This window comes from Capra hircus, chromosome 5, assembly GCF_001704415.2.
Source record: "Capra hircus breed San Clemente chromosome 5, ASM170441v1, whole genome shotgun sequence".
In the NCBI taxonomy this organism is placed as follows: Eukaryota; Metazoa; Chordata; class Mammalia; order Artiodactyla; family Bovidae; genus Capra; species Capra hircus.
In genome coordinates, this window is record NC_030812.1 from 91,582,252 (window position 1) to 91,602,060 (window position 19,809).

Genomic DNA, 19,809 nt, shown 5'->3' on the forward strand with positions numbered 1-19,809 from the left:
CCCATATGAGGTGTGAAAGGTAGAATTTCATAACAGATCCGACTGAAATTTTAAAAAACTTAAGGTAATATTATGAACAACTCTAACAACAAATTTAGCAATATAGATAAAATCCATTTCTAGAAAGGCATTGGCACAGAAAAAATAGAACATTTTAATAGATGTATATAAAGTAAAAAAAAATAGTGAATAAACACATTCTTAGGAAGAACCTAGACCAAGATGATTTAACTGGTAAATTCCCATCAAACATTTAAGGAAGAAATTGTAACAGCCATATATAAACTTTTTCAAACAACAGAGGTGGAAACATATGCCAAAACATTTTAAGGGGCAAGTATTATCTTGATACCAAAGGTGGACAAATATATTGGGACAAAAGTGGTTTACCATGTTTCTTATGAGTCTAGATGCAAAAATGTTTAACAAAATAATACCAAATTAAATTCAATAATAAATCCAAGAAATGAGATAGAATGAAATATTAAAAAATAATCACACCAAAGAAAACATTAAAAAGGAATATATATGACATATAGAAAATAATAGGATACATTTAAATCCAATCATCTCAATAATCACATTAAATATACAAGATATGAATATCCCAATTAAAAGGTAAAGATTTTCAGATTAGACTAAAAAATAGCACAGACCTAACTACATATTGTTTATAAGAAACATACTTTAGCTATTTACACTGATTTTTCAAACAAAGGGATGGATGTATTTGTGACATAAAAAAAAATAATAATTTTAAGAGTTGGTGAGTTGGTATGCCTATGTTGCTTCCCCAGTGGCTCATATGGTTAAGAATCTGCCTGCAATGTGGGAGACCTGGATTCAATCCCGAGGTTGGGAAGATCCTCTGGAGAAGCAGATGACAGCCCATTCCAGGATTCTTGCCTGGAGAATCCTGTGGACAGAGAAGCCTGGTGTGCTAAGGGTTGGACAAGACTGAGCAACTAAAACACATACATACATACACACACACACACATACACACACACACACACAGGCCTACATTAGGGATTCCCTGGTGGTTTAGTGATAAAGGATCTCTTTGCCAACGTAGGAGATGCAGATTTGATCCCTGGTCTGGGAGGATCCCCTGTAGAAGGAAATGGCAAGCCACTTCAGTATTCTTACTGGGAAATCCCATGGACAAAGAAGCCTACCGGGCTACAGTCCATTAGGTTGCAGAGTCAGACATGACTTAGCAACTGAACAACAATGACTATATTAATATAAAATTATCTTCAAAAACAGGAGTACTAGGAAAGGTAAAAGGGTCATGTCAGAATCAAAATAGGGTCAATTCATCTGAAAAATTAGCAAGGCTAAAAGATTTAGCCTAATAATGAAACTTCAAAATATGTAAAGCAGACATCAACAGATTGAAGACAACAGTAACCAAATTCATGATTACTGGAGATTTTAACTCACACAATTACAAAAAAAGTAAGTACCCCCAAAAGCAGTTAAATATGTAGATTTGATCCCATCATTCACCCAGTTGATATTTACATATTGTTTATATAGTGCTATATCCAACATTTGAAAGATATCTTTGCCAAGGGTCCATGAAACATTAATCTAGATAGATCATATGCTGAGCCATCACATAATTTAATATTATTTAATAAATACTAAATATTATTTATTTTATAAATAAATATCATTATAAGTAGTGTTTAAAATATTTTATACAATACTTAAGAATTAAAAGCATATAGTTTGTACTCTAATCAAAAAAGGACTTAATTAAAAATTAGTAATAAAAATACTGTAAAGTAAAGCCTTGATATTTGGCAATTAAGCAAAAAAGTGAAATAACAATAGGTAAAGGAAAAAAATTACCAAGTGAAATTATATAGAACTTAATTTTTATTCTTTGTGGTAAAATATACATAATGTTAAATTTACAACTTTGTTTTTTAAGTGTACAAACCAGTAACATTAAGTACACTTGAAATAGCTTTTGATGTACAGTTTTATTTTGATGAAATCACTTTATTTTTCTTCTTGTTGCTTTGCTGTTATATTTTAAAAATCATTGATAAAGCCAAGGTCATAAAAGTTGCCTTTATGTTTTCTTTTAAGAGTTTCATCATTTTAGCCCTTAAATTTAAGTCTTTTATCAATTTTGCATTAATTTTTGTGTATAGCATAAGAGATGGGTCTAATTTCATTCATTTCATGTAGATATCCATCTTTCCTGTATCATTTGTTGAAGAGGCTCTTCATTCTGCATTGAATGATCGTGACATCTTTGTTGAAAGTAATTAACTGTGTACATGAAGGCATATTTCTGGACTTCCAATTTTATTCCATTGGTCTATATGTCTCTCGTTATGCTAGTACCAGAATGTTTTGATTACTGTAGCATTTTTAGTAGACTTAAAGTCTATTTCTTCCCCCTTTATATTACTAGTGTCACAGATTATATCTTTATACATAGTGTGCCTGCTAATATAGGATTATAATTATTATTTTATGCATTTATATTATTAAAAATAAGTAACAAACCAAAATGCAGTAATACTAACTTTCATATTTACCTGTACAGTTAGTTTTCCCAATGTCCTTCATTTTCTCATATGGTTTCAGGCTACTTTCTAGGGTCCTTTCCTTTTAGTCTAATGGACTGCCTGCACACTTCTTGTAAGGCAAGTCTATTAGTAACAAACATTTTCAGATTTTGTTAATTCTAGAAATGTCTTAATTTCTCCCTCATTCCTGAAGGATAGTTCTGTAGATATAGAGTTAGTTGTTGGCTGACAGTTTTTTTTTTTTTCTTTCAGGATTTTAAATATGTCAGCCCATTGCTTTCTGACCTCCATGTTTGCTGATGAAAAATTACTTATTAATTTAATTGATGCTTCACGTGAGTCTCAGTGGTACAGAACCCACTTGACAATGCAGAAGATGTGGATTCAATCCCTGGGTCTGGGAGATCTTCTGGAGAAAGGATGGCAATCCACTCTAGTATTCCTGCCTGGGAAATCCCATGGACAGAGGAACCTGGCAGGCTGCAGTCCATGAGGTCACAAAGAGCTGGACACGACTTAATGACTAAACCACCGCCAGTCTTATTGAGGATCCCTTGTGTAATATTTGCCACTTTTTCCTTGATGCTTTCTTGATTTTCTTTTATCTTTAGCATTCCACACTTGACTATAATGTGTTACAGCACAGGTCTCCTTGAGTTTATCCTGTTTGAAGTTCATTGAGTTTCTTGGATGTATAATTTTTTATAAAAGTTGGGGCCATTAATTCTGAACAACTATTTTGGCTGCTTTCTATCTCTTCTTCTGTAACTCCTGTTATGCATATGTTAGTACATGAGAGAGTATCTCATAGGTCCCTCAGGCTCTGTTCATTTTTATTTATTCTTTTTTCTTTCTGATCCTCATACTGGACCAATACAATGGTCTTATCTTTATACTCGCTGATTCTTTCTTTTTCCTGCTCAAATCTGCCATTGAACTCTGCTAGCGAATTATTCCACTATAGTACTATTCACCTCCAGAGTTTGTTTCGTTCCTTTAAAATTTTTTTTCGAATTGAGATTACATATTTCTTCAACACTTTACACATACATTTTGGGCAAAATTATTTATAGTAACCAAAATATGAAAATGATCAAAATAACCATCAGTGGACAAGGGGATAAATTTGCAATATATGTATAAAATAGGATATATTCATCATACAAAGGAATAAAATGCTGCTACTGATATTCACTTGGGTGAACCTTTAAAACATTAAGTTAAGTTAAAAGTTAAGTTAAGTTAAGTTAAGTTAAGTTAAGTTAAGGAGCTTCCCTGGTGGCTCAGAGGTTAAAGCGTCTGCCTCCAATGCAGGAGACCGGGGTTCAATCCCTGGGTCGGGAAGATCCCCTGGAGAAGGAAATGGCAACCCAGTCCAGTATTCTTGCCTGGAGAATCCCATGGACTGAGGAGCCTGGTGGGCTGCAGTTCACGGGGTCACAAAGAGTCGGACACGACAATAGAATATTATTCATCATACAAAGGAATAAAATGCTGCTACTGATATTCATTTGGGTGAACCTTTAAAACATTATGCCAAGTAAAAGAAACCAGACATAAAAGATCACATTTTATATGATTCCATTTATATGAAATATCCAGAATAAGCAAGTTCATGGAAACAGAAAGCAGGTTTGTGGTTACCATTAAGGGGTGGAGTTTGTAATGGGGAGTAACTATTTAATGGATATAAGGTGTTCCTCTGGAGTAAGAAAAAGTTTTGAAACTAGAAAGAGGGGATAATTGCACAACATTGTGAATCACTAAATGCAATTGAATGTACACTTTAAAATGGTCAATTCTGTGTTATGTGGCTTTTACCTCAATTAAAAAAAAATACTAAAAATCCAAAACATACTATTGAACTTAAAAAGATGAACATAATCCAAAATGGCGGAATACATGGTCTTTTTAGGCAAGCATGGAACATTTACCAAAACTGACCATATGCTGGACCATAAAGCAAGCCCACTGTAAGTTAAACTAGAAACCAGATTTTAAAAGACCAACAAAATAGACTTAAAATTAATCTATTCACTTTTAAATTAAAAATTTCTATTTAAAACATCATAATCTTTTATGGGTGATTCACAATCTTATATGCCTGATTCACACCAAACTTTTCACCATTTCCCAAATTCTCCACAACTATTTTTTGTTCCAGATCTTTACCTATTTGTAAATCTTATTTCCCCTGTGTGTGTCCTACCCTACATTTCTGCTTCATGAATTTACCCTCATATTTAAGATAAGATCATCTTTCGTGAAGTCTTTGCTGGCATCTCCTGGGAGAATTTGACATTCTCATGCCTATATTTTTCTCAACATTTTCTTCATTTCTTATCATAATATTTATGGCATATTACAATAATTTATGTGTTTGTCTCTTTTCTAAATAACTCTTTGCCTTAGGGTTTTCTTATTTACCTTTGTTCTCCACCGTAATTGACAATAAATAGACATTAAATTGATGCCTTCAAACTATGGTGCTGGAGAAGACTCCTGAGAGTCCCTGGGACAGCAAGGACATAAAACCAGTCTTAACGAAAATCAACCTTGAACACTTGGAAGGACTAATGCTGAAGCTGAAACTCCAGTATTTTGCTCATCTGATGTGAACAGCTGATGCATTGGAAAAAGTACCTCATGCTGGGAAAGATTGAGGGCAGAAGGAGAAGAGGGCATCAGAGGATGAGCTAGCTGGAAGGCATCATCAATACAATGGATATAAACTCGGCAAACTTTGGGAGATGATGAGGGACAGAGAGGCCTGGCATGCTACAGTCCCTGGGGTCACAAAGCATCAGACACGACTGGGTGACTGAACAATAGCAACACACCATTCAATAAATTTTTGGTTGATCAAAACGGACGCGTTGATATTGTAACCTCTGAGACTGGTCCCCAAACTGAGGAATGTTATCTAATATTGATATATACATGTTTTCAAATGACTGGATTTTCTTGCAAGATGACAAATTCCATCAGAGTTAAGACTTATAAAATTATTACTAATAAAAAAAGAGGAATAGGTAAAAAAAAGTTTTATAAAAAAGGAAATAAAGTAAAAAAAAAGTTCTCTAACATGCAAAAGGAATGAAAAAGAAGAGGACTAGGGAAGGCAATAATTGAGCAGTACCTTAAATATTATGTAAAATAAGGAGTAGTTATTCTGGACTATTTAATAGTTTAAGCCTTGGATAAGAAAACACTAGAATAATTTCACCTAGCAGTTAATCTAATGCTGTCATTTCAGTCAGGTCCAACTCTGTGCGACCCCATAGACGGCAGCCCACCAGGCTTCCTCGTCCCTGGGATTCTCCAGGCAAGAACACTGGAGTGGGTTGCCATTTCCTTCTCCAATGCATAAAAGTGAAAAATGAAAGGGAAGTCGCTCAGTTGTGTCTGACTCTTCACTACCCCATGGACTGCAGCCTACCAGGCTCCTCCATCCATGGGATTTTCCAGGCAAAAATACTGGAGTGAGGTGCCATTGCCTTCTCCAGTTAACATAATGGATCCATCTAAACCCAAGCTTTGGATCAACCTGGAAAATCATTTCAATGTGCTTTGAGTAAAATCATGTTTCAAAATCAACTCAGAGATGTTGGCATGCCACTTATTACTAATTATCCCCAGAACCAAAACAAAATTCCGTAATTTTATGTCAGAAAAGAATACTGTTCTGCTCACTATGGCATTTGTTATCAATTTATTCCCTCTAGTGTCTGCTTTCACTAATCTATCCTATACACAATGAGTGAGTGAGTGAGTGAGTGAGTGAAGTCACTCAGTCGTGTCCGACTCTTTGCGACCCCATGGATTGTAGCCCACAAAGCTCCTCTGTCCATGGGATTCTCCAGGCAAGAGTACTGGAGTGGGTTGCCATTTCCTTCTCCAGGGGATCTTCCCGACCCAGGGATTGAACCCAGGTCTCCTGCATTGCGGGCAGACGCTTTAACCTCTGAGCCACCAGGAAAGTCCTACACACAATACATTTCCACACACACAAAAAAATTACTTGTTTTATCAATACTGTACTTCAAATTTTTTCATTGGTTTCCAAAAAGCCTCTAAAATTAAGTTTAAAAGTATCATTTTGTAAAGTTTCTTGATGTTTTCTATGACTTCCTTGCTTCGCTCAAACCAAACAAAGGTATTTTATGACCCATAGTTACTCCTCATGCTTTCTAATCTCTTACCCCTTGATTTTCTCCTCTCTATAACTGTTTTTTCTCTTTCGTTAGATTTCATATTAAATATAAGGGTTTTAAAAATTATCTTCCTAAGTGTAAAGCTTTGTTCTCATTTCAGACAGACTCAGGTTTATGTTTTCACTGTGCCACTTGAAAGTGAGTGAAGTCACAAATTCTCTAGAGTTTAGGTTACTTGTGAAATAACTGTACCCTGCCAGGCCCCTTAGTCCATGGGATTTTTCAAGCAAGAATACTGGAGTGAGCTGCCATTTCCCTCTCTGGGGGATTTTCCTGGCCCAGGGATGAAACCCATGTCTCCTGCATCTCCTTCATTTGCATGATTCTTTACCATTGAGCCACCTGCTGCTGCTGCTGCTAAATCACTTCAGTCATATCTGACTCTGTGTGACCCCGTAGACGGCAGCCCACCAGGCTCCCCCGTCCCTGAGATTCTCCAGGCAAGAACACTGGAGTGGGTTGCCATTTCCTTCTCCAATGCATGAAAGTGAAAAGTGAAAGGGAAGTCGCTCAGTCGTGTCTTCACTACCCCATGGACTGCAGCCCACCAGGCTCCTCCATCCATGGGATTTTCCAGGCGAGAGTACTGGAGTGGGGTACCATCACCTTCTCCACTGAGCCACCTGGGAAGCCCCCAAATAGGAAAATATCAATGCATAACTGTACCCTTGGATAATCCTGTCCACCTTAAACTATCACAACCTAGTTAGTCAGCGATACTCCAATATAAAATAAAAAGTTAAAAAAGCAATAGTGTTTACATTGACACAAAAAAGCAAAATACTTATGCAAAATCTAACAAAATAGCTGTAGGATCTGTTGGTAAGTAGAAGCCTACAAAACACAAATATGAAAAATAGGTGAAAGATGCTTTTTGCCATTTCCCAAGTGGCAATGCTTCTTTCATCAGAGAACATATGGAATTGGTAGTCTATGTCTAAGATTGCCTTAGAACATTCTGTTTTCACAAGTAAATTATAATTTATGTAACAGAAAAAATACTTGCAATGTTTTTAATACTATGCATTATACAAAATTATGAGAAATTTTGCAGACTTGGGACTTGGAGATTGTTGTTGTTGTTTATTCACTCAGTCATGTCTGACTCTTGTGACCCCAACGACTGTCATGGAGTGGGTTGCCATTTCCTTTTCCAGGAGATCTTCCTAGCCTAGGGATCGAACCCACATGTCCTGCATTGCAGGCAGATTCTTTACCACTGAACCACCAGGGAAGCCCAGCTCTGAGCTGCCTGCACAGACCAGTAGGTCCTGGTGGAGCTGGCTCTGCAGTATTCTGGATCTCGGGTTGGGGAGATCTCTGCCCCCTCGGGGGGTGTGGACAGTCTGGCCCTCAGCTCCTGGGTCCTGACCCCTCACCTCTGTCTGCAACTGCCCCAAACTAGAGGACGGAGCTCTGAGGCCACTCTGAGCTCTGTGCTAGCACCAGGCATCGAGGGGCTGGGGACCAGAGGATATGCTGTGCATTCTCTGAACTTTTTCTCTTTTTGTCTGTTGGCAGATTTATTGCTTTTAACCAGATTGGCCTTGTCCATGTTCATCTTGTCAGAGCTCTTCAAATTAGGTGAAAAGTTCTGCTGCAGAGCCCAGAAAGCCCAGACTCCCCAGGAAGATGTATGTACCCTGACCCAAGTAAGGTACTTAGTACATAATAATAGATAGAATAATAGATGGTGCTTTTATTAGTACAAGGTGGTGCTGGTGGTAAAGAATCTGCCTACCAATGCAGGAGACTTAAGAGACATGGTTTTGATCCCTGGGTCAGAAAGATCCCGTAGAGAAGGGAATGGCAACCCGCTCCAGTAATCTTGCCTGGGAAATTCTATGGGCAGAGGAACCTGATGTGGCGCTTCAAAGAGTCAGACATGACTGAGTGACTGAGCACACATTATTAACACAATTACTGCTATCATTATTTTTGTTTTTTTGTTTTTTGTTTTTTATTTTTTTAACATTTTTTTTTTAATTTTTTTTTTTTTTTAATTTTAAAATCTTTAATTCTTACATGCGTTCCCAAACATGAACCCCCCTCCCACCTCCCTCCCCACAACATCTCTCTGGGTCATCCCCATGCACCAGCCCCAAGCAAGCTGCACCCTACGTCAGACATGGACTGGCGATTCAATTCTTACATGACAGTATACATGTTAGAATTCCCATTCTCCCAAATCATCCCACCCTCTCCCTCTCCCTCTGAGTCCAAAAGTCCGGTATACACATCTGTGTCTTTTTTCCTGTCTTGTATACAGGGTCGTCATTGCCATCTTCCTAAATTCCATATATATGTGTTAGTATACTGTATTGGTGTTTTTCTTTCTGGCTTACTTCACTCTGTATAATTGGCTTCTGTACAACAAAGGAAAATATAAGCAAGGTGAAAAGACAGCCTTCTGAATGGGAGAAAATAATAGCAAATGAAACAACTGACAAACAACTAATCTCAAAAATATACAAGCAACTTCTGCAGCTCAATTCCAGAAAAATAAACGACCCAATCAAAAAATGGGCCAAAGAACTAAATAGACATTTCTCCAAAGAAGACATACGGATGGCTGACAAACACATGAAAAGATGCTCAACATCACTCATTATTAGAGAAATGCAAATCAAAACCACAATGAGGTACCACTTCACACCAGTCAGAATGGCTGCGATCCAAAAATCTGCAAGCAATAAATGCTGGAGAGGGTGTGGAGAAAAGGGAACCCTCCTACACTGTTGGTGGGAATGCAAACTAGTACAGCCACTATGGAGAACAGTGTGGAGATTCCTTAAAAAATTGCAAATAGAACTACCTTATGACCCAGCAATCCCACTTCTGGGCATACACACCGAGGAAACCAGAATTGAAAGAGACACATGTACCCCAATGTTCATCGCAGCACTGTTTATAATAGCCAGGACATGGAAACAACCTAGATGTCCAACAGCAGATGAATGGATAAGAAAGCTGTGGTACATATACACAATGGAGTATTACTCAGCCGTTAAAAAGAATTCATTTGAATCAGTTCTGATGAGATGGATGAAACTGGAGCCAATTATACAGAGTGAAGTAAGCCAGAAAGAAAAACACCAATACAGTATACTGCTATCATTATTTTTGATATGACTATTTTCTTTTTTAAATTTCCACAGCATTTGTATTCTCTCTATGTGTATATCTATATATACCCTTTTCTCAATTATTTGTATACATATGTTAGCCTCTCTGATCATTTTGTAATTTTCTTGATATTAGGGTTTGAGTCTCAATCTCTCTGTCCTCTAATCAGTCTTCCCCACTTCTTGACACAGAATAATTCAATAATTATGTGTTGAGAAAAAGAATTATGTGTTGAGTTTGATAACATGTTTTAAATACCTAGTATATACTTAAGAAATCATGTAGATGTATGGCAAAACCAATACAATATTGTAATTAACCTCCAATTAACATAAATAAATTTATATTTAAGAAAAGAAATAAGATAAACTATAACTTTCTTTGTAATCAACATCATAGTAAGTAACGTGAATGGCTGTGAAAGCTCTTGGTTTTCCTGGTCCTTTCATATTGCAGGAGAGCAATGCCCTAGTGATGCTGACATATTCTTTTGGTCTACTAGAGTGCACTTAAGTTGATAACATTATCCAAGATTAAAACACTAAAGGATAAAAATTTATTTTACTGTTCTTTCTGATTCACTTCCGCACTTCTTCATATCCAGTGGGTTTATATTTAAGCCACCTCCTTTGAGACGTCCACAGCATATTTATATCATTTCATCACTTGTAATATTATAGATATTAGTATTAATATATTATAATAACACATTATAGATAGAGACCATATATATATAATACACTATAGATATATGGTCTATCATATAGACAGATAGTCCCATGGCAAGTCTACTTCATGGCAAGTAGAAGAGGAAAATGTGGAAGCAGCAACAGATTTTATTTTCTTGGACTCCAAAATCACTGTGGAAGGTGACTGCAGCCATGAAATTAAAAGATACTTGCTGTTTGAAATGAATGCTATGACAAATCTAGATAGCTTATTGAAAAGCAGAGACATCACTTTTCTGACAAAGGTCTGTATAGTCAAAGCTATGGTTTTTCCAGTAGTCATGTGCGGATGAGAGAGTTGGACCATAGAGAAGGCTGAGCGCCTAAGAATTGATGGTTTTGAATTGTGCTGAATAAGACTCTTGAGAGTCCCTTGGATTGCAAGATCAAATCAGTTAGTCCTAAACGAAATCAACCCTGAATATTCATTGGAAGGACCAATGCTGAAGCTGCAATACTTTGGCCCCCTGATGTGAAGAACCAGCTCTTTGGAAAAGACCTTGATGCTGGAAAGGATTGAAGGCAAGAGGAGAAGGGGGCAACAGAGGATGAGATGGTTGGATGGCATCATCAACTCAACAGTCATGAGTTTAAGCAAACTCTGGTAGAGAGAGGACAGAGAAGCCTGGTGTGCTTCAGTTATGGAGTCACAAAGAGTTGGACACAACTTAGCAACCAAACAACAAACATTATAGACTTACTCATGTATTTTCTACTTCTTGACCCTAGAATATGCCTCTATATTCCTAGCATTTAGAGGAATATCTGGATTGTGATAGGCATTCAAAAAGTATGATTTTTTAAATTATGAATGAATGAATGAAAATTCTGCATGTATGCTTTTTTGCTATATAAGAAAACTGAAGAATCAGTAGAGTAACTCAAGAGACTGTAATTTTAATTACAAAAAAAAAGAAGAAATCAAGGTGGTCATTACAAAGTCATCTAGATAAATTTTCTAGCTAGTAATACCAACCAGTCCTTACTGGGTTTTAATTTGTTTAAATTTTTATTAAAAATTAATATAATTAATTTAATAAAGTCTGTTGCTCTTTTCTTTCTGTTAATCAGATTTAAAAATTGAAATAGCATCATGACTTCTAAATTAGTGCTAGTTACCTGCTCAAAATATTTGAATTTAGTGCTATGGCATAAAGGTGAAAATGAAGATGGAAGGATATCTAACTAGAAACTGACACTTGCTTAGCCCTCATGAATGGAGTCATCTCTTCAGCACTAGACTTTACTGGGGAGTAGCTGCAGGATGAACATTTCTAGAAGAGTAAGGAAATAGAAACTTCCTTTAGAAGTACACTCTGTATTTAGTTGCAAAAACTGCAAAGTTGATAGCAAAAGACAAGTCTACTGACAGAGATAAAGAATTGGGAAGGTGGATGGAATCTATCATAACTCAGTATCCAGGGTGGTAAATATTGCTCATGAAAGGATGAGGGTTTCAAATGTACTTGATCAAAGAGGAAGAGAGTATGATGTTTTGTTGGTTATGAACAATGCATATCACACATTTTTGTGTTCCTCTAATCGATCTATGGAATAAGACATATAATTTCTGCTTTGAAATTGAGCCCAGAGTAGAAAAATTCTCTCCAACAGGGTCAAGCTGCCTTACTATTCCAGTTTTATGATCTAGCAGATACTAATGATGCTCAAAATGCTGGCAATAAATAAAAACTTATAAGGAGCATCTGGAAGGCCCCAAAAGAAAAATCATAATGCTAAGATACTGGAGTAAAGTTATAATTTCCTTTGATTATAAATGCCCTCTCTTTTTGAAGCCGCGTCTGGCCTCTAGTGGGCTTTTTTAAGGATTAATCATGAGACACTTAGTGACTTGAGCTCTTCATCAAGAATAAGATGAGAGGGGCTTCCCTGGTGGCTCAGTGGTGAAGAATCTGTCAATGCAGAAGACACAGGTTTGATCCCTGATCCAGGAGGATTCCACATCTGCTGAGCAGCTGGCCCCATGCACCACAACTGTTGAGCCTGTGCTCTAGAACTCGGGAACCACAACTACTGAGCCTATATGCAGCTACTAACACACGCACACCTAGAGCCCATGCTCCACAATAAGAAAAGTCATAGCAGTGAGATGTCCATGCCCTGCAGCTGGAGAGTGGCCCCCACTTGCCACAACTAGAGGAAGCACTGGGACTGATTTGAACAGTGGGTGTATATCAAAAAAAAGAATGAGATCAGAATGTCAAAGGCAGATGTGGTGAGGTCTTTTGTTTAGAAGAGATTGGCAGTATATTTCTATTTATGGCACAAAGTTGCTTCATTTTTAAATTTATGCCAAATTATAAATTTTTCTAAGATTTAAATTCAGCATGACTGGTAAAGAACTCACCTGCCAATGCAGGAGACACAAGGGACATGGGTTCGATCCCTGGATCAGGAAGTTCCCCTGGAGGAGGGCACGGCAATCCACTCCATTATTCTTGCCTAGGAAATCTCATGGACAGAGAAGCCTGTTGGCTACAGTTCATGGGGTCGAAAAGAGTCGGACATAACTGAAGGGACTTAGCATGCATGCATGCATGCATGCATACAGGTGAAAATAGATGCTGAATACCAGGAGGAATGGCTGGCTAGTGCTGGACCTGGGATTTTTCCCAATAGGATCCATTTCTCACCCTCTCACAAAAAGGCTTGTTGTTGTTGTTGTTGTTCAGTTGCTCAGCTGTGTCCAACTCTTTGTGATCCAATGGACTTCAGCACACCAGGCTTCCCTGCCCTTCACCAACTCCCAGAGTTTGCTCAAACTCATGTCCATTGAGTCAGTGGGGCCATCCAACCATCTCATTCTCTGTTGTCCCCTTCTCCTCCTGCCTTCAGTCTTTCCCAGCATCAAGGTCTTTTCCAATGAGTTGGCTTTTCACATCAGGTGGCCAAAATATTGGAGCTTCAGCTCCAGCATCAGCCCTTCCAATGAATATTCAGGGTTGATCTCCTTTAGGATGGACTGGTTGGATCTCCTTGCTGTCCAAGGGACCCACAAGAGTCATCTCCAACTCCACAGTTCAAAAGCATCAGTTCTTCAGCAGTCAGCTTTCTTTATGGTCCAACTGTCACATCCATACATGACTACTGGAAAACCATAGCTTTGTCTAGATGGACCTTTGTCAGCAAAATGATATCTCTGCTTTTTAATATGCTCTCTAGGTTGGTCATAGCTTTTCTTCCAACGAGCAAGTATCTTTTAATTTCATGGCTGCAGTCACCATCAGCAATGAGTTTGGAGCCCAAGAAAATAAAGTCTGTCACTGTTTCCATTGTTTCCCCACCTACTTGCCTTGAAGTGATGTGACCGGATGCCATGATCTTAGTTTTTTGAATGTTATTTCCTGGGAGTCCACATTAACTGGGTTCTAGTTCAGCCAATGGGTGTCCTTGGCAGGATATTGGTAACTGGAAGGAAAGGAAAGGCAAAGATTTCCTCATTTCTCTCTGCCTACAGTGTTATTTCTGGCAGCAGCTGCACTTTCTTAGCAACCTCTACTCTTATTAAATATTCCCACTGATGGAGCATTTGTAGGTGAAAGTGGTCCCTAAGCTGTGACAACACATCCTCCCTTTGACCTACTAGTAGATTCCTTCTGTTCCTAATCTGTGAATTGTCTTACCATTTCCCACTGGGCTTCTCAGCTCTTTCCTCACCTGTGTAATCACTTCTCTATATGCTATTTCTTCTGTTGGTTTTCTTGGAAAGACTTCCTATGGATAAAATAGCCATTGACAAAATATTCTGATACTCAACAATGATTTTCACAGTGTAACCAGGGAAGACACTTAGATTGAGGGTAAATGTAAGAAAAACTGATGAGAAGTTGCTTAAAACTTACCATTTCTTTTTCTAGAAATAAAACTTATTTCTACAGTCTTAGGCAGGGTACAAGATGGAAAGGTGTAGTTACATGATTATAATCACATGATTCAAGTAGAAAGTTAAAAAGAATATTGCAGAAATATGGATTTATACCTGCAAAAGTTAAAGTCACTAAATTCAAAAATATTCATTCAATTCAAGCACTTCCACTTTCTTTTGTTTATAAAGATAGTCAATTTGATTAAAAAGCACTACATTCTTCATTTTTTGACATAATACAAGCCAAATAACTTTTGGAACTAATATTTGAAATGTTACTGTAGGCTGTATTGGGATTACACAGATAAATAATATACTATAAAACAGCAAGGTACATTATTGCTCTAATGAAGTACCCCATAAAGCAAACATATTTTCTTGATTTTAGATAAAGATTTATGAGTATAAAGTTGGTGTATAATTTTATACTGTATTTCCTTCTAGATCAAGTAGAGAAGTAAAGACATAATATCTGTTTTGCCAAAAGTCTCCCAGTAACTGGAAGAACATCTGTGCTACCCCATGATTCTACTGGTTTCAAGGTCAGCAGGTTTTTGTCTCCACTTTATTTTCTCTTAAATTTGACTGGATTTTTTGGAGGTGGTGTGCTATACTCTATGTGTAAAAATATCATATTTCTTTACTTTTTATGAGCCATGTAGGGTATTAAAAGATACTTACCTTCCCACTGATTTACAAAAATGTCCAGAGGGCTGGAAGTGGGGAACAGTTGTCAGAGATGGAGTGAAGCAAAGATTGGGCCTGAAGAAGGAGGCGATGCTGATGAGGTCAGACTAATTGTTGCTTCAGCCCTAACATGTGAAGATGATTAGAAAGTCTAAGGGAGATAACAGGAAACAAGACATTCAGAAGACAACATTTCCAGTTATTAATAGTATTAATTGTACCCTCATTTATGTACAATTAGTAATCATATTGGGCTTCCCAGGTGGTGCTAGTGGTAAAAAAAAAAAAAAAAAAAAACTGCCTGCCAGTTCAGGAGATATAAGAGATGTGGGTTCAATTCCTGGGTCAGGAAGATCCCCTGGAGAAGGAAATGGCAACCCACTCCAATATTCTTGCTTGTAGAATCCCATGGATGGAGGAGCCTGGCAGGCTATGGTCCACTGAGTAGAAGAAAGCTGGAAATGACTGAAACATCTTAGCACAGCACAATAATCATATTAAAAAAAAAAACTAAATAAATTTTAAAAATAAGAATGATTTTATTTTAAATAATTCTATTTACATGACTTTTAATGTTGCATACTACTTCAGAATTTTACCTATTTATTATTTTTATTGATATATTTAAATTACCTCCTATTCTGAAGGTAGAATTTCCTGCAGTTTGCAAAATGTATAAAAAAAAGTTTATAAAAGTGTCAGAGAAACACTCCATTTCAAAATACATTGATTTAATGTGTGTGTGTTTTTTTTTTCCTTTTTCTTTTTTTGCACTGCATGACTTGTGGGATCCCATTTCCCTGACAAGGGATCAAATCTGGGCCCTGGTCTCCTGCATTGCAGGCAGATGCTTTACCCTCTGAGCCACCAGGGAAGCCCTGGTAGTGAAAAAGCTGAGTCCTAATCACTGGACCACCAGGGAATTCCTCAAAATATCTTGATTCAGGAAATATATAGGAACTAAGTTCAAAACCAGTCTTTAGGAAGTGGCCAAGATGGTGGAATAGGAAGACCCTGAACTCACCACCTCCTATAGAAGCCAAAATTGCAACTATCTACAGACCAGCTATCTGTGAGAATGACATTAAGACTAGCAGAAAAGATTTTCCACAATTAAAATCATAATGAAATGGGGAGGAGATGTGAAAACATAATACAGTCAGGACCACACACCCATGTTGGACCACAAATGAGAGAAATGTTATAATCATCCAAGCCCCACATGGGTTCCCCAGCCCAGGGAGCCTGCACCAGGAAGACAAACTCCCAGAACATCTGAATTTGCAAACCAGTGGGACTTATGTTCAGGAGAGCTGGAGGGCTATAAGAAACTGAGACTTCATTCTTACAGGGCACGTGCAAAATCTCACATACTTCTAGTCCCTGTGCAGGGCAGTAGTTTGAAAGAAGTCTGGGTCAGACCTGACAAAGGAACAAGACCTAAATTCAGTAAAAGAACTAACTGAAGTGGAGATAAGCAAGCCTGAAAAAGCATTCAAGGTCACAATCAGAAAGATGATCAAACTGAGAAAAGAATGGATGAATATGGTGAAAATTTTAACAAAGAGAAAATATGAAGGACCAAACAGAGCTGAAGAATCCAATATCTAAAATTAAAAAATACAGTGGAATGAATCAACAGTAAATTAAATGATACAAAGGAATAAATAAATGCTCTGGAATACAGAGTAGTGTAAATCACCCAAGCTAAACAGAAAAGAGAATTTTAAATAATGAGGACAGTTTTGAAAAAGTTTTGGGACAATACCAAGCATACTAACATTTGCATTAAGGGGATCCCAGAAGGAGAAAAGAGAGAACAAACCCAAAATATCTCAAGTTAAAAAATCCAGCATATATCTAAAAACCCTTAAAAAAAAGAACAAACAAAATCCAAAGTTAATAAAAGGAAAGATATAATAAAGATCAGAGTGGAAACAAATGAAACAGAGACTAAAAAACAATAAAGACATTCATAAAACTAAGAGTTGGCTCTTTGAAAAGATTAAAAAAAAAAAGGATAAAATTTTAGCCAGTTTAAAAAACAGACAGAAAGTGCCCAAATAAATAAAATCAGAAATAAAGAAAAAACTTACAACCATCATCACAGAAATACAAAGGATTATAAGAGATTGGTATGAACAACTATATACCAATAAAATTAACAACTTGGCAAATGAAAAACATTGTTATAAATGTACAATTTCCCAAGACTGAATCAGAAAGGAATAGAAAATATGAACAGATCATTTACCAGTAATAAAATTGAATTAATAATTTTTAAAAATTCCAACAAAATCCAAAGCCAAACAGATTCACGCATAAATTCTACAAAAGATTTAATGAAGAACTAACACCTATCCTTCTCAAACTGTTCCAAAAACTGAAGGCACAGGAACTTTCCAAAATTCACTCTACAAGGCCAACAGCACCCTGATATCAAAACCAGAATAAGAAACCACAAAAAACAGAAAGTTTAGGCCAATATAACTGATGACTATAGATGCAAAAATCCTCAACAAAATGTTAGCAAATCAAATTCAAAAATACATTAAAAGGATCATACACTTTGATCAAATAGGAATTGTCTGGAGCATGCAAGAATGGTTCGATATCTGTGAATCAATCAATGTATTAATTGGATTAATAAACAAAAGGATAAAAATCAGATGATCAGTTCAATAAAGGTGAAGTCATTCAGTCGTGTCCAACTTTGTGACACCATGGACTGTAGCCTGCCAGGCTCTTCCATCCATGGGATTTTCCAGACAAGAATACTGGAGTGGGTTGCCATTTCCTTCTCCAGAGGATCTTCCCAACCCAGGGATTGAACCCGGGCCTCCCACATTGTAGACAGATGCTTTACCATCTGAGCCACCAGGGAATACAGTTCAATAGATGTAGAAAATCTTTTGACCAAATTCAACATCCATTTATTAAAATAATTCCCAACAAAGTGGGTATAGAGGGAACATACCTCAACATAATAAACACAACATATATATATATATACACACACACACACACACACACACACACACGTGAAAGTTTCTCAGTTGTACCCAACTCTGTGACCTCATGAACTATATAGCCTGCCAGGCTCCTCTGTCCATAGAATTCTCCAGGCAAGAATACTGGAATGGGTAGCCGTTCCCTTCTCCAGGGGATCTTCCCAACCCAGGGATCAAATCCAGGTCTCCTGCATTGCAGGTAGATTCTTGACCGTCTGAGCCACCAGAGAAACCCAAGAATACTGGAGTGGGAGCCTGTCCTTTTACCAGGGGATCTTCCCAATCTAGAGATCGAACCAAGGTCTTCTGCTGTAAACAGATTCTCTACCAGGTGAGCTACCAGGGAAACCCATATGTACGGCAAGCACACAAGAACATCATACTCAATGGTGAAGAGATGAAAGCTTTTCCTTTAAGATCAGGAAGGATGCCCACTCTCACCACTTTTATTCAAGTTCAGTTCAGTTCAGTTCAGTTGCTCAGTCATGTCTGACTCTTTGCGACCCCATGAATCGCAGCACACCAGGCCTCCCTGTCCATCACCAACTCCCGGAGTTCACTCAGACTCACGTTCATTGAGTCTGTGATGCCATCCAGCCATCTCATCCTCTGTTGTCCCCTTCTCCTGCCCCCAATCCCTCCCAGCATCAGAGTCTTTTCCAATAAGTCAACTCTTCGCATGAGGTGGCCAAAGTACTGGAGTTTCAGCTTTAGCATCATTCCTTCCAAAGAAATCCCAGGGCTGATCTCCTATAAGATAAATAGGTTGGACCTCCTTGCAGTCCAAGGGACTCTCAAGAGTCTTCTCCAACACCACAGTTCAAAAGCATCAATTCTTCAGCACTCAGCCTTCTTCACAGTCCAACTCTCACATCCATACATGACCACAGGAAAAACCATAGCCTTGGCTAGATGGACCTTAGTCGACAAAGTAATGTCTCTGCTTTTGAATATGCTATCTAGGTTAGTCATAACTTTTCTTCCAAGGAGTAAGCGTCTTTTAATTTCATGGCTGCAGTAACCATCTGCAATGATTTTGGAGCCCCAAAAAATAAAGTCTGACACTGTTTCCACTGTTTCCCTATCTATTTCCCATGAAGTGATAGGACCAGATGCCATGATCTTCATTTTCTGAATGCTGAGCTTTAAGCCAACTTTTTCACTCTCCACTTTCACTTTCATCAAGAGGCTTTTTAGTTCTTCTTCACTTTCTGCCATAAGGGTGGTGTCATCTGCATATCTAAGGTGCCATGGGCAAGTAACATACAACATAAGGAATAAGGTTAACAATAACTGTTTGGACCCAAATCGTTGCTAGACTTATCATGGTGATCATTCTGCAAATTATGTAAATGTCAAATTACTATGTATGATACCTGAAATGAATATAATATTATATATCAATTATGTTTGAATATATTTTGTTAAACATTTTCTGGAACAAAAACAAGTAACAAAAACAACAAGGAAAGTTTCTTAGTATCAGTACAAAATTTTCTTGTCCCTATTAGAATGGCACTTCTAGTAGAATAAAGACTGTGGCCCATACATACAGATTTGTGATGTTAAAGTTTAGAGAATGCCAAGAAATAGTTTAAAAATCTC